The following is a 16,121-nucleotide window of genomic DNA, read 5'->3' as shown; positions in this document are numbered from 1 at the left end:
ATTAGCAAAAACAATCACGCGATTCCTTTTCAATTAACTAATTTTGTCACAGCTCCACTTCGATATCTCAGTAAGACTATTCTTATTACAATCTCGATATATATATGTACGTTGTTCTTTCGCCATCGTTACCGGAGAACCTTTTATATTCCATCATATTACCATCAGCGTTTAATCATCTAAAAATACAATTCTCCTTAAACCATCTTGGTTTGATAACCAATGACCCAGATCCGATAACTTTGAAAATACTGACGAAGCAGCATGTTGTAGAAGGTCTTAATGACCAAATGTTGATGATAAAAGAAGGAAGTGTTAGGAACGCTCGATAGAAAATTGGTACTGAAAACCGGATTGAACAAACCATGAAGGAGACTCTGAACAAGTTACAAGGACTAAACTTGTACATAAAGAATTATGACGATTCTGTAGCAAACACCTTGCTTCTGAATCTAAACCCTTACGGGTCAATCTTCATCATCATCCTTCGACATTAGAAATTCCAAGATATTATCATATCTTTCATTATAAATATCCTCAATATTTCTGAAGATATTTTCACCACTATCCTTATCTGAAATCATTTATCTCTCTGTAATATCTGCGTTACAATATAAAGGAAACTGTGTTAGTTTCTAAATCCTTCAAGTTTAAAATAGGAATGTTCTGAAGCAGTGTTGGGAACTGATGCATGAACTAGTATAATATAATAAAACTTGATCAACTTCATTATATTACAGTAAGTCATGTTAAGTTTCTAATGGAATATGATGATTCACAGTACCGTCATCATGTGCCATGTTACACGACTTTTACATTCTATCCAATTCCGAAACATATTAAGAACAAATCATCTTGATAGTTCTATTTTCCTGGATATTCTGGTAATTTGACAAATCAAAATCGTGCCATTACCATTCCTTTCTTAGAGCATTAGCTATGTTCATTCCGAATTTTATACCTACGAATTTCGAACTATTGATCGCTTGACTCAAGGACGGGAAGAAGAAACGAAGGGACAAAGTCCCAAAATAGAAATTGGGATATAGATTACAGCAAATAGGAGAGAGTATTAACTATGGATGACAATGATTATGGAAAACAGAAGCAGGAGCATCGAAATATAAGGAAAGATATCAAACCCAATAACCACCCAGAAACTACAAACCGTGTGTATCAATACGTATGGCGACGTAAAGACACGGGAGAATTAGAAACATTATAATTCCAAGAAAATCATAAAAGTGAATAGATTCTTCTAGCGGTAGATGAAAGAGAAGAATGAAAGATATGAAAGTTAGAAGTATAACAAAAATCAGAACGGGATGAAGCATTTTAAAGGATACCTTAAGGTATGAATTAGAGGAGGAAGAGTAAGAGATGTGAGGTATGGAAGTAAGAAAGGGAAGGAGGTGGATTTATAGTGAAATATCCGACAAAGAAATCGAAACAGATTATCGCATTAAATCAAAGGAGATCCTGTTTTCTAAATCATCGAAGAACCAAATCTTATTACATAAGATTTTCTTTAAATCCCTTAAATCCCGGAAATCAATTCTAAACCACGTCATCAGTTAAAACGATATCATATTACTCATTCCACTCTCTTTTATGATAGCTTCGCTCGTACGCTTCACATGATCGAAATATTTTATCTATATCTATCAATAAAGATAAAACTTCATTATCACCTCATAATTGTCATGAAAACATTCCTATTGTTATTTATGACAACCTCTACCAAATTTCGAGGACGAAATTTCTTTAACGGGTGGGTACTGTAACGACCCGGAAATTTCCGACCAAATTTAAACCCTAAACTCTATATGGTTCCGACACGATAAGCAAAAACCCTAAAGTTGAGTCTAGAAAGTTTGAAATTGTTATTCGGATGATTAGTTACCCTTTGACCATCTATTTGTCCGACGATTCACGAACATCATAACCTGTATTAATTATATACTTATGTATATATACGGATATATATGGATTATATCTATCTTGAATATATGATAATTAAGTATCTCATTAAATATATTAACAATGGATTATATACATAAAATTGGACTACTAACTTAAGGACTTCGAAACGATATATATATATATATATATAAAGCTTAACGACGTTATAACTTCTAAGTTAAAATAAATATATATGTATTGTATTAAGATGTATTTACTATTGGAATATACTAGTAGGAAAACATCATTTTCAACCTTTTATCATGGAAAATGACATCTTTGTCATTATATATGATTCATGAAACATCTTTATATATTTTATACCCGTATTATACTCGTACTATACACAGCTTCTAGAAGTATTTACTATTGGTATATACCAATAGAAATCTTCAATTATTGGTGTAATATGTCATTCATGACATAATATATTTTAACTTATCTTAGATATTTTCACTAAAAACCAAATTTTCAAGCCTATAAATAAGCACCATTTTTAACTCATTTTTACACATTCATTTTCCAAATTTTACTTTCAATTTTCACACACACTTGCAAGAACTCTCTCAAATTTATTTTACTACTTCTTTCCAGCAACTTTACATTTTAAACTTAAGGTAAAAACTCTACTTCAACTCTTGTTCAATTCATATGTTTATAGTTATCTATATAAGAATTTATAAACTAGAACATAGTTTGAATGATTTCAAACTTATTCGCAAACTAAATAGATCCTTCTAACTTAACTTTTAAAACACTTCAAGACCTGTAATATATCATAATGATATGCTAACTTAACAAGATACAACTTGTTTTTACAAAGAACACCTTAAAACTGAATCTACGGCGTCGGAGTGTAACCGGGGGCTGTTTTGGGTTGGATAATTAAAAACCATCTTGAACTTTGATTTAGAAGTTCATGTTCTGGAAAAATGATATTTCTTATGAATATGTTAACACATAAAAATTTCATGGTTTAATTCAAAGTATAAGTATTTTTAGAAAAATGACCATTAAATGTTGTTTTTATGACAAAAATGATTACTTTCATAAGATTCACCTAGAGTATGGACTATAACCTGTGATCACGAATATAAACCATGGTATTTACAGTTCATATTCTTAAATTTTGACTCGATCCAAGGAGATGACAAGTTGAATCAACAAAAACGGAGTTGTAACGAAGAAACTACGACTAAAATAAGATCGGGTGTCCAAAGCTTGTTTAACAACGAAAATAATTGGAGAAAAATTAAATAAATCATATCTTTCCTAATTAATATGATATTTCATATATATTTACTCATGATTTAATTTTATATATTTCAGGACCACCCGTAAACAACATGAGAAGATTAATCATAAGACCTCATGAACGTACGCAACACGTCATTTGACAACACCGGTACTTTATGTACGCAATACGTCATTTGACAACACGGTACCATGGGTCAAGATTAATCTCGACCAATACATATACGATGGGGGTTTTATTTATTTCATTGGGGGTTTATTAAACAACTAAATATGAACCATTAAAATTGAATTACTAACATCGGACTGCTAACTACGGACTAAGGAATTATTAAAAGTATTAAAAGTATTATAAGTATATATATGTGACGATTGTTTAAAAAGAAAAGGTATTGATATATTATATATGGATAGGTTCGTGATATCAATCGGAGACCAAGTCGAAATTACATATCTTCAAGACAAAAGTGAGTATATAGTCCCACTTTTAAACTCTAAATATTTCGGGATGAGAATACATGTATTTTATGTTTTACGCTATGGACACAAGTAACTGAAAAATATATTCTACGTTGAGTTGTACCACTGGCATACTTCCCTGTAGCTTGGTAACTAATATTTACAGCGGTATTGTAAACGCGAATCCTGTTGATAGATCTATCGGGCCTAACAACCCCAACCGGACTGGACGACCAGTATTCAACGGTTGCACAGTACTTCGTTTCGTGACTACACCTTGGTACGGTGTAGTAAGATTTCATAATAAAGGGAATATGCGACGTGATTAAATGTTAAGTATGGTTACCAAGTGCTCAACCACTTAGAATATTTTTATTAAAATGTTTATATATGAAATCTTGTGTTCCATTGTTATAACGCTGCTAGCATCAAACCTATATATCTCACCAACTTTATGTTGACGTTTTAAAGCATGTTATTCTCAGGTATGAATTAAGTCTTCCGCTGTGCATTAGCTCATGTTAAGGATACTACTTGGGACCTTTTTAAGCCATGATACAAAGACGTTGCATTCGAGTCATTGGAGTTCAATAGAGAATATAAATAAGTAAATGACAGATTAGGTCATTTGGATATTATGAAATGTTAGATGAAAATGTCAAATATTGATGTAATGATAGTTTGCCTTTTAAGAATAAATGCAACGTTTGTAAAATGTATCATATAGAGGTCAAGTACCTCGCAATGTTATCATATGTTATTGTATTCGTCCCTATGGATTGGGTCGGGTCGTCTCATGTGGTATCAGAGCGTTGGTCTTAGCGAACCAGGCCTTGCATTAGTGTGTCTAACTGGTAGTTGTTAGGATGCATTAGTGAGTCTGGACTTTGACCGTGTCTACATGTCAAAAGTTTTGCTTATCATATCTAGTCGAAAATCATCTGCTTATCATCCTTAAGAATTGCCTGCTTAGTATTCTTAAATCTAGACACGTCTTACTGCATTTGGTGCATCGATAGTGTATAGACAAAATTCGTATCCTAGCGTATCTGTTGCTATAGACATTGCCTGACGAATTTCAAAGATTCTCCGTAATTCACGGGATTTTGAGTATTATAAATACATATGTAAATTATGTATTGAAGAATACCAAACCCAACTCCTATAATCTATTCCAAACCAAAAATTCATTTCCCCGACTGTACAAGATGAACTCCGCGTCCAGTTCGAATTCCTCCGACTCCGACAGCTACGCTGATATGGATTTCCATTCGGGCTCCGAAGGCAGCGTCACTGGAATGGATCAACCAATTTCTCATCATCTATTCTGGATGAATTGGGGATGGGTTCGTAGTATACTAAATTATTGGAGACAAGAAGAAGGTGATCCCTTTCACCCACCGAATTGCCCCATTGGCGACGAACCTGAAGCACTTACCGGCGAACCTGTTCGAGAAACCATTTTCTCTCTCATTTCTCGAGTATCTCGACACGATTATATCCTATCCCATATTTCGGATCTTGTTCATTCGCTCACTCCAACCGCCAATCATCCTGGTGTACTAGCAGAAATTAACGAACTTCGCGCTCGTGTGACGGCTTTGGAGAACACGGTGCGAAGGTTACAAACACCAGCAGCAGCACCAGCAGCATAACCAGTACCGTTAACAACATCAACCTCGCAATCTTCAGTACCAGTAGCATCATCGACGTCAACGACATCATCAGCATCAACACCAACCGTATCATTACCACCACCAACAATCACATCCGCACCACGTACCTCAACATCATCATCTGAACTTCGAATATGATCTTTGTTCTACATATCATTCTACACCGATTACCTCTTCTTTACGTATCGTTCTTCGTTCGACATGACGATTATGTAATCTCTAATGTTTTGGAGATTATGTAATCTAGTAATAACGATAAATCAAATGAGTTGAATATTTTATTGACTCATTAAATTCATAGTTACCTCCGAAGAAAATATATATGCAAATATATTTTCATAAAGATTGTAATTAAAAATTTCATTCGTACAAACTGTTAATGATGAAAATATTTTAACGGGTGGGTAGTACCCAAGGAATATTTAGAATTCACATTAACAAGTTACACTGCACATTCTTCGAATCTGATTCAACGATCATTTATTATCCTACTTACAATTACCGATATACGTATCCGTTCACCCCAGATTAACCATTTCCATTTAAATTTCATATTTGGATTTTTACCTATCCGAATCCAACAAGTGGCATAATGAAGAAACATTGGCAAAATAAAAATTGTTAGAAACAGATGAATTAATTAATTGAAATTGTGATAGGATTACACGCTAACTGTTCCGGCTAACTGTTCCCAGCTAACTGATTAATATTTAATTTATCGCAATTTACATTCTTGCAATTTTAATTTCTGTACTTTACATACCGTCGGGACACATGTACAACAACACGTCGGATTAATTCTGAGACAACACGTTGTATAATGGGTCATGATATATATTTATTTATTTTACGCATTTTAAATAACGGGACACGTATACAAGGTTTCGACTTATCATATTGATCCATCTATATATATATTTCGGAACAACCATAGACACTCTATATGTGAAGGTGGGAGTTGGCTATACAGGGTCCGAGTTGATTCCAAAATATATATATACTTTGAGTTGTGATCGACACCGAGACCAGTACACGGGTCACGATACGTATTAAGTAATTCGAATATTATATATTTAGTTCATATATGAATTTATTGAACCATTGGACAATCGGACTATTGGACTGCTAACTTTAGACAATTAAAAATGAGTTAAAATGATGATTATTACATATGAAACTAAACAATCCTTCAAGTTTGCCACTTGATTCTATTTTAAACCTCATTTGTATCTTGACGATTACAATTCGCATTCACAACTTTTCATGATTCTTGAAAACATCTCGATCGAGAAGTTCAACCAGCCGCACCTCGTCTACGGAATAAAGATTTATGCATACAGTTATGCACCTAAAAATTTTTGAACTCGAAGTTATAGTTAAAACGTATCCGCATCGAATTCCTTATCATCCATTAGCAAAAACAATCACGCGATTCCTTTTCAATTAACTAATTTTGTCACAGCTCCACTTCGATATCTCAGTAAGACTACTCTTATTACAATCTCGATATATATATGTACGTTGTTCTTTCGCCATCGTTACCGGAGAACCTTTTATATTCCATCATATTACCATTAGCGTTTAATCATCTAAAAATACAATTCTCCTTAAACCATCTTGGTTTGATAACCAATGACCCAGATCCGATAACTTTGAAAATACTGACGAAGCAGCATGTTGTAGAAGGTCTTAATGACCAAATGTTGATGATAAAAGAAGGAAGTGTTAGGAACGCTCGATAGAAAATTGGTACTGAAAACCGGATTGAACAAACCATGAAGGAGACTCTGAACAAGTTACAAGGACTAAACTTGTACATAAAGAATTATGACGATTCTGTAGCAAACACCTTGCTTCTGAATCTAAACCCTTACGGGTCAATCTTCATCATCATCCTTCGACATTAGAAATTCCAAGATATTATCATATCTTTCATTATAAATATCCTCAATATTTCTGAAGATATTTTCACCACTATCCTTATCTAAAATCATTTATCTCTCTGTAATATCTGCGTTACAATATAAAGGAAACTGTGTTAGTTTCTAAATCCTTCAAGTTTAAAATAGGAATGTTCTGAAGCAGTGTTGGGAACTGATGCATGAACTAGTATAATATAATGAAACTTGATCAACTTCATTATATTACAGTAAGTCATGTTAAGTTTCTAATGGAATATGATGATTCACAGTACCGTCATCATGTGCCATGTTACACGACTTTTACATTCTATCCAATTCCGAAACATATTAAGAACAAATCATCTTGATAGTTCTATTTTCCTGGATATTCTGGTAATTTGACAAATCAAAATCGTGCCGTTACCATTCCTTTCTTAGAGCATTAGCTATGTTCATTCCGAATTTTATACCTACGAATTTCGAACTATTGATCGCTTGACTCAAGGACGGGAAGAAGAAACGAAGGGACAAAGTCCCAAAATAGAAATTGGGATATAGATTACAGCAAATAGGAGAGAGTATTAACTATGGATGACAATGATTATGGAAAACAGAAGCAGGAGCATCGAAATATAAGGAAAGATATCAAACCCAATAACCACCCAGAAACTACAAACCGTGTGTATCAATACGTATGGCGACGTAAAGACACGGGAGAATTAGAAACATTATAATTCCAAGAAAATCATAAAAGTGAATAGATTCTTCTAGCGGTAGATGAAAGAGAAGAATGAAAGATATGAAAGTTAGAAGTATAACAAAAATCAGAACGGGATGAAGCATTTTAAAGGATACCTTAAGGTATGAATTAGAGGAGGAAGAGTAAGAGATGTGAGGTATGGAAGTAAGAAAGGGAAGGAGGTGGATTTATAGTGAAATATCCGACAAAGAAATCGAAACAGATTATCGCATTAAATCAAAGGAGATCCTGTTTTCTAAATCATCGAAGAACCAAATCTTATTACATAAGATTTTCTTTAAATCCCTTAAATCCCGGAAATCAATTCTAAACCACGTCATCAGTTAAAACGATATCATATTACTCATTCCACTCTCTTTTATGATAGCTTCGCTCGTACGCTTCACATGATCGAAATATTTTATCTATATCTATCAATAAAGATAAAACTTCATTATCACCTCATAATTGTCATGAAAACATTCCTATTGTTATTTATGACAACCTCTACCAAATTTCGAGGACGAAATTTCTTTAACGGGTGGGTACTGTAACGACCCGGAAATTTCCGACCAAATTTAAACCCTAAACTCTATATGGTTCCGACACGATAAGCAAAAACCCTAAAGTTGAGTCTAGAAAGTTTGAAATTGTTATTCGGATGATTAGTTACCCTTTGACCATCTATTTGTCCGACGATTCACGAACATCATAACCTGTATTAATTATATACTTATGTATATATACGGATATATATGGATTATATCTATCTTGAATATATGATAATTAAGTATCTCATTAAATATATTAACAATGGATTATATACATAAAATTGGACTACTAACTTAAGGACTTCGAAACGATATATATATATATATATATATAAAGCTTAACGACGTTATAACTTCTATGTTAAAATAAATATATATGTATTGTATTAAGATGTATTTACTATTGGAATATACTAGTAGGAAAACATCATTTTCAACCTTTTATCATGGAAAATGACATCTTTGTCATTATATATGATTCATGAAACATCTTTATATATTTTATACCCGTATTATACTCGTACTATACACAGCTTCTAGAAGTATTTACTATTGGTATATACCAATAGAAATCTTCAATTATTGGTGTAATATGTCATTCATGACATAATATATTTTAACTTATCTTAGATATTTTCACTAAAAACCAAATTTTCAAGCCTATAAATAAGCACCATTTTTAACTCATTTTTACACATTCATTTTCCAAATTTTACTTTCAATTTTCACACACACTTGCAAGAACTCTCTCAAATTTATTTTACTACTTCTTTCCAGCAACTTTACATTTTAAACTTAAGGTAAAAACTCTACTTCAACTCTTGTTCAATTCATATGTTTATAGTTATCTATATAAGAATTTATAAACTAGAACATAGTTTGAATGATTTCAAACTTATTCGCAAACTAAATAGATCCTTCTAATTTAACTTTTAAAACACTTCAAGACCTGTAATATATCATAATGATATGCTAACTTAACAAGATACAACTTGTTTTTACAAAGAACACCTTAAAACTGAATCTACGGCGTCGGAGTGTAACCGGGGGCTGTTTTGGGTTGAATAATTAAAAACCATCTTGAACTTTGATTTAGAAGTTCATGTTCTGGAAAAACGATATTTCTTATGAATATGTTAACACATAAAAATTTCATGGTTTAATTCAAAGTATAAGTATTTTTAGAAAAATGACCATTAAATGTTGTTTTTATGACAAAAATGATTACTTTCATAAGATTCACCTAGAGTATGGACTATAACCTGTGATCACGAATATAAACCATGGTATTTACAGTTCATATTCCTAAATTTTGACTCGATCCAAGGAGATGGCAAGTTGAATCAACAAAAACGGAGTTGTAACGAAGAAACTACGACTAAAATAAGATCGGGTGTCCAAAGCTTGTTTAACAACGAAAATAATTGGAGAAAAAATAAATAAATCATATCTTTCCTAATTAATATGATATTTCATATATATTTACTCATGATTTAATTTTATATATTTCAGGACCACCCGTAAACAACATGAGAAGATTAATCATAAGACCTCATGAACGTACGCAACACGTCATTTGACAACACCGGTACTTTATGTACGCAATACGTCATTTGACAACACGGTACCATGGGTCAAGATTAATCTCGACCAATACATATACGATGGGGGTTTTATTTATTTCATTGGGGGTTTATTAAACAACTAAATATGAACCATTAAAATTGAATTACTAACATCGGACTGCTAACTACGGACTAAGGAATTATTAAAAGTATTAAAAGTATTATAAGTATATATATGTGACGATTGTTTAAAAAGAAAAGGTATTGATATATTATATATGGATAGGTTCGTGATATCAATCGGAGACCAAGTCGAAATTACATATCTTCAAGACAAAAGTGAGTATATAGTCCCACTTTTAAACTCTAAATATTTCGGGATGAGAATACATGTATTTTATGTTTTACGTTATGGACACAAGTAACTGAAAAATATATTCTACGTTGAGTTGTACCACTGGCATACTTCCCTGTAGCTTGGTAACTAATATTTACAGCGGTATTGTAAACGCGAATCCTGTTGATAGATCTATCGGGCCTGACAACCCCAACCGGACTGGACGACCAGTATTCAACGGTTGCACAGTACTTCGTTTCGTGACTACACCTTGGTACGGTGTAGTAAGATTTCATAATAAAGGGAATATGCGACGTGATTAAATGTTAAGTATGGTTACCAAGTGCTCAACCACTTAGAATATTTTTATTAAAATGTTTATATATGAAATCTTGTGTTCCATTGTTATAACGCTGCTAGCATCAAACCTATATATCTCACCAACTTTATGTTGACGTTTTAAAGCATGTTATTCTCAGGTATGAATTAAGTCTTCCGCTGTGCATTAGCTCATGTTAAGGATACTACTTGGGACCTTTTTAAGCCATGATACAAAGACGTTGCATTCGAGTCATTGGAGTTCAATAGAGAATATAAATAAGTAAATGACAGATTAGGTCACCTTAACCATAAGAACGTGTTAGATAACGTATGATTTCATTGCGAGGTATTGACCTCTATATGCGACATTTTTAAAAGAAACTGCATATATTATACATTACAAACCACAACCGTTATTTTTGTTACAAGCTTTAGACAATAAAAAGATGATTATCGTTTAGCGATAATCTTCGACTTACAAACTTTACAAATGATAATAACAACACGGTTTCTAGCATATTTTACAGTACAACATCTCGGATATGCAGTTTTATTTTTGACACAAACATGCGTACGCAAGATCCTGGTTAGATCCAACATGATGCAGCGGAAGCTTTAGAAATCACCTGAGAATAAACATGTTTTAAAAGGTCAACATAAAGTTGGTGAGATATAGGTTTAGTGCCGGCAGCAATATATATATAGACCACAAGATTTCGTATATAAACAGTTTAATAAAAGTATTCTAAGTGGTTGAGCACTTGGTAACCATACTTAACATTTTCACGTCGCATATTCCCTTTAATATGAAATCTTACTACACCGTACCAAGTGTAGTCACAAAACGAAGTACTGTGCAACCGTTGAATACTGGTCGTCCAGTCCGGTTGGGGTTGTCAGGCCCGATAGATCTATCAACAGGATTCGCGTTTACAATACCGCTGTAAATATTAGTTACCAAGCTACAGGGAAGTATGCCAGTGGTACAACTCAACGTAGAATATATTTTTCAGTTACTTGTGTCCATAATGTAAAACATAAAATACATGTATTCTCATCCCGAAATATTTAGAGTTTAAAAGTGGGACTATATACTCACTCTTGTCTTGATGATATAAATAATTTGACTCGGTCTTCCGGTTGATATCACGAACCTATCCATATATAATATATCAATATGTTTTCATTTTTAAACAAACGTTATAAATATATACTTGTTATACTTTTAATACTTTGAATAATTCCTTAGTCCGTAGTTAGCAGTCCGATGTTAGTAATTCAATTTTAATGGTTCATTTTTAGATGTTTAATATACCCGCAATGAAATAAATAAAACCCCCAATGAAATCAACAAAACCCCATCGTATATGTGTTGGTCGAGATTAATCTTGACCCACGGTACCGGTGTTGTCAAATGACGTGTTGCGTACATAAAGTACCGGTGTTGTCAAATGACGTGTTGCGTACAATCATGGAATCTTATGATTAATCTTCTCGTGTTGTTTACGGGTGATCCTGAACCATATAAAATTGAATTATAAGTACATATATATAAAATATCATGTTATCTTAGAAGTATGTGATTTTATGTAAATTTTTCCAATGAATCCCGAAGTTGAAAATGTCTAGGATAGCCAATTTTGTTTCGGTCATAGTTTCTTCGTTACAAGTCCGTTTTCGTTGATTCAAATTGCCATCTTCTTGGATCGAGTTCTTCTTTAAGACTATGAACTGTAAATACCTTGGTTTGTATTCAAAATCATACGGCATAAGTGAAACATTAGTGAAACATATGAAGTTAAACATTTTTGTTACAACAAAATCATTTAATGACCATTTTTCTAAAAATACTTATACTTTGAAAAACCAAGTTTTACCTTGTTAAATTAGCATATACATAAGTTATATTACAGGTCTTGAAGTATTTTAAAAGTTAAGTTAGAAGGATCTATTTAGTTTGCAAACAAGTTTGAAAACATTCAAACTATGTTCTTGTTGTTAAACTTTTGTACCACAAAATAAGATAGCTATATATATATGAATTGAATAAGGTTATGAACATAGATTCTACCTCAAGTTCCTTGGATAAGTTTGCTGTAAAAGAGGAGTAAGAAGCTAGAATCAAAAGGGTGATAGAAGTGGATGAAAGATTGGGAGTAAGTTGGTGTTCTTGTAGGGTTTTCTTGAAGTGTTTTTGTATGGTTTTCTTATGGTGTTTTAGTATGGTTTTTGAAGCTAGATCTTCTTGGAAACTTTGCTGAATTGATTAAGGGTTTTAAGGGTTGTGAAAGAGTGTGTGTTTAACTAAAAATGAGGTTAGAAAATGAACTAGAAATGGTGATACTTATAACCTAAAAAAAACGTGTATCATGTAATACATGATAAGATTTTTAGTTTGTAATTTTGTTAATTAGTCAAGTAATCATCCAAAAGTAATTACCTAGCTCTAAGGGCATGAATAATGGCTGGTTAGGTGGTGATTTTGATGTGTATTTACTATTAGTAAATACGTATAGGAGCTAGGTATGATACGAGTACAAATACTCTAGGTATACATATAGAAATTTTGTGAAAAATGAAATGAGGATTCAAATATAGCTATCTTTTGTGAATACACTTATATGGTTTTATGTATTTAAGTTCTTTAAAAGTAATTAAATACATTACTTATACAATATATGTATAACATTATAAGTCTTAAGTATTTATGTCAAATAACGTTACGTATAGTTATTGTTTTGAAAACTTAAGTTAGTAGTTTCAAAATACACATATAACTTGTTGTTATTAATACAAAATGAGATATTAAAACATTTATTAATCATGTTAAATATGTATATATACATTTATATACACAAACGTATAATTATCATATATTGTATAGTTCGTGATATCATCGGTCAAACTAGACGGTCAAACGTTGTGTAAAACTCTTTTCGGAAATATAAGTCTCGACAATTTGGATTGCTTATCATGTTGGCAAGGTTTAATTTATGTAAATATTAATCTTATAAGTATAGTATGATCGAAAAAGTGCGGGTCGTTACATTACCTCCCCGTCAAAACAGATTGCCGCGTTAAATCAAAGAAGATCCTGATCGCCGTAAAACTAAATCTTATTACATAAGATTTTCTTTAAAACCCTTAAATCCCGGAAATCGATCATAATCACGTCATCGGTTACAACAATTCTATATTTACTCATTTCACTCTTTTGTGATAGCTTCGCTCGTGCGTCTCACATAACCAAATCGTTTTATCTAAATCTTTCAATAATGATAAAATTTCATTATTACCTCATATTCGTCATGAAAACATTCCTATTGTTGTTTATGACAACCTCTACCAAATTTCGAGGACGAAATTTCTTTAACGGATGGGTACTGTAACGACCCGGAAATTTCCGACCAAATTTAAACTCTAATCTCTATATGGTTCCGACACGATAAGCAAAAACCCTAAAGTTGACCCGCACTTTTTCGATCATTCTATACTTATAAGATTAATATTTACATAAATTAAACCTTACCAACATGATAAGCAATCCAAATTGTTGAGATTTATGTTTCCGAAAAGAGTTTTACACAACGTTTGACCGTCTAGTTTGACCGATGATATCACGAACTATACAATATATGATAATTATACGTTTGTGTATATATATGTATATATACATATTTAACATGATTAATGGATGTTTTAATATCTCATTTTGTATTAATAACAATAAGTTATAAGTATATTTTGAAACTACTAACTTAAGTTTTCAAAACGATAACTATACGTAACGTTATTTGACATAAATACTTAAGACTTATAATGTTTATACATATATCGTATAAGTAATGTATTTAATCACTTTTAAAGACTTAAATACATAAAACCATATAAGTGTATTCACAAAAGATAGCTATATTTGAATCCTCATTCCATTTTTCACAAAATTTCTATACGTATATCTAGAGTATAAGTACTCGTATCATACCTAGCTTCTATACGTATTTACTAATAGTAAATACATGTCAAATCACCACCTAACCAGCCATTGTACATGCCCTTAGGGCTAGGTAATTGTATTTGGAAGCAATTAGGACTAGATACATCAAATGATTACTTGAAAATTTTGTCCATATACTCCATTAAAAACGTTTTTTTTGTAGTATAAATACATGAGCATTTTTGTTTCATTTTACTTCAATATTTTAGCCAAAACACACACATACTTTGAAGCCTTAAAACCCTTAATCAATTCAGCAAAGTTTTCAAGAAGATCTAGCTTCAAAAACCATACTAAAACACCATAAGAAAATCATACAAAAACACTTCAAGAAAACCTTCCAAGAACACCAACTTACTTCCAATCTTTCATCCACTTCCAACACCCTTTTGATTCTAGCTTCTTACTCCTCTTTTACAGCAATCTTATCCAAGGAACTTGAGGTAGAATCTATGTTCATAACCTTATTTGATTCATATATATATAGCTATCTTATTTTGTGGTACAAAAGTTTAACAACAAGAACATAGTTTGAATGTTTTCAAACTTGTTTGCAAACTAAATAGATCCTTCTAACTTAACTTTTAAAATACTTCAAGACCTGTAATATAACTTATGTATATGCTAATTTAACAAGGTAAAACTTGGTTTTTCAAAGTATAAGTATTTTTAGAAAAATGGTCATTAAATGATTTTGTTGTAGCAAAAATGTTTAACTTCATATGTTTCACTAAAGTCTCACCTATGCCGTATGATTTTGAATACAAACCAAGGTATTTACAGTTCATAGACTTAAAGAAGAACTCGATCCAAGAAGATGGCAATTTGAATCAACGAAAACGGATTTGTAACGAAGAAACTATGACTGAAACAAAATTGGTTATCCTAGATCATTTCAACTACGGGATCAATTGGAAAAAAATTATATAAATCACATATTTCTAAGATAACATGATATTTTATATATATGTACTCATAATTCAATTTCATATGGTTCAGGATCACCCGTAAGCAACACGAGAAGATTAATCATAAGATCCCATGTTTGTACGCAACACGTCATTTGACAACACCGGTACTTTATGTACGCAATACGTCATTTGACAACACCGGTACCGTGGGTCAAGATTAATCTCGACCAACACATATACGATGGGGTTTTATGGGAGTTTTATTTATTTCGTTGGGGGTTTATTTATTGCGGGTATATTAAACATCTAAAAATGAACCATTAAAATTGAATTACTAACATCGAAACGCTAACTACGGACTAAGGAATTATTCAAAGTATTAAAAGTATTATAAATATATATACGAGACGTTTGTTTAAAATGAAAATATATTGATATATTATATATG

Source organism: Rutidosis leptorrhynchoides, chromosome 10 (assembly GCF_046630445.1).
Source record: "Rutidosis leptorrhynchoides isolate AG116_Rl617_1_P2 chromosome 10, CSIRO_AGI_Rlap_v1, whole genome shotgun sequence".
Taxonomy (NCBI): domain Eukaryota; kingdom Viridiplantae; phylum Streptophyta; class Magnoliopsida; order Asterales; family Asteraceae; genus Rutidosis; species Rutidosis leptorrhynchoides.
Note: the sequence above shows the minus strand (reverse complement) of the source record.